Raw genomic sequence first — 1,703 nt, 5'->3', positions numbered from 1 at the left:
TGAAGGGGAAAAAAGAAAGGGTAAAAAGATGCTCTATTCCTGAAAATAAAATTTTGGGTTTGATTTCCCTAGCATGTATCTGTTTGTCCCATCCCCAGTAGATGCCCAAGCTTTCAGCACTGACAAGACTGTACAGGTAGCTTGCTTTTTGTAACTACCTTGAAAAACGTTTCAGGCACTGAGAAGGTTCCTTCGTTACTCTTACAACTCACAGCCCTAGCCCTCAGTCAGTCACTGATATTGAGACCACCATTTTAGAGTACTGCTGTTACTTAGCAGATGAGATGTCACGTCAAATGAGGGGAGCTTTTCAATTTGCATACTTGATTCTAAGCATGCGCTACTTGCGATAATCCAACTTGGAAGCCACCAGGTCAGGGATCCATGTGACCACCATGGCATCTGCTTAGAAAGGTACATGGTAGATTATTAGTAGTCTTCATTGTTTGGGTACCTGGATTCAAGAAAGAATGTCAGAGGACTGTAAAAACAGGCAACACCCAGATGATCTACCAACCAACTTGCAAGACCTGGTCACTGCATGGTAATAGCCATTTCTTAAAAAAAACCCCAACACATAAAATCTTCTTTTTCCTCGGGACACTTGAATTGAAGATTCAGAATCTAAGAAAGATTTATGCCACCACAGCTGCACTTACGAGGAACTGCAGATATGAGAAACCCTAAATATGTACACACAACCGTGCTGTGGTGAGGGGAGCTAATGGAAAGATTTAACTCACAGTTCCTGGCGGGAAGAGTTGAGCTCAAATTAAATCACTCTTACAGCAGAGGAAGGTACTGTCAACACAGGCAACAGCTGTTCTCCCTCTGCTCCAGGGATTTCAGTACCATCTCTATTTTGTGATACTTCCTTATGTCACCAAATTTCTTTTAAAACTTCTGCAGATGTAGGAAAGACACACAGTTTAAAATGTCACTGCATTTTACATGAATAATGACCTCCCATACTCTGCTAAGCCTCTGTGTATAAAATTTATATTAAAAGCTCCACTTACGTACAAGCAAAGCCTATGGAGGGAAGTCTTTACCTGCACTGAATTACATAGCGGCAGTGCTTTAAATTCTGTTTCTTACCAACTTGATATTGAAAATTTCATGAAGAATTTGATGCACAAGCAAAAAAATTTCAGAATATGTCCAAAATCCACTTTATGAACCATGCCTCCTACCATGATGACTTGGTTTCTGTGTATGATTTTTTTGTAACCACACTGGAGTTGGTGATCTGCACAAGAGATCTTTAAGAAATCTCCCAAATAAACAGTGCCACCTTTGCAGCACAAATGGAGATCTTCTAAATCCAAACGTGAGGGTTTTTTAGTGACAAAAAATTAATCACATACCAGGAGGCTCCAGAATCAAAAATGCTTATTCCATGAGCACTGACTGAGTAAGCTGAGCATGCCCACCACTCCTACTCAAGCTTCATTCCTCCTCTTTGTTCCCTCCAATAAAAAAACATCACTCCACATCCCTAGCAAGTCTTCAGCCACTGACGGTATTTACCATACTCCAATCCAATCCAAGGCTTGTAGATTTCATTTACGAGGCACTCAATTCCCCCTTAGAAATACAGGTTCTCTTCAGCGTGTCTGTCATGTAAAAGGAACTTCAATACAAGGTAAAGGGGTGTCATTTTGTTTGTTTGTTTGTTTTAATTTGAGAAACGTTGCTTCCTG

The sequence above is a fragment of the Egretta garzetta genome, unplaced genomic scaffold, assembly GCF_000687185.1.
Source record: "Egretta garzetta isolate BGI_Z169 unplaced genomic scaffold, ASM68718v1 scaffold45, whole genome shotgun sequence".
NCBI lineage: Eukaryota > Metazoa > Chordata > Aves > Pelecaniformes > Ardeidae > Egretta > Egretta garzetta.
This window is presented reverse-complemented; position numbering follows the sequence as displayed.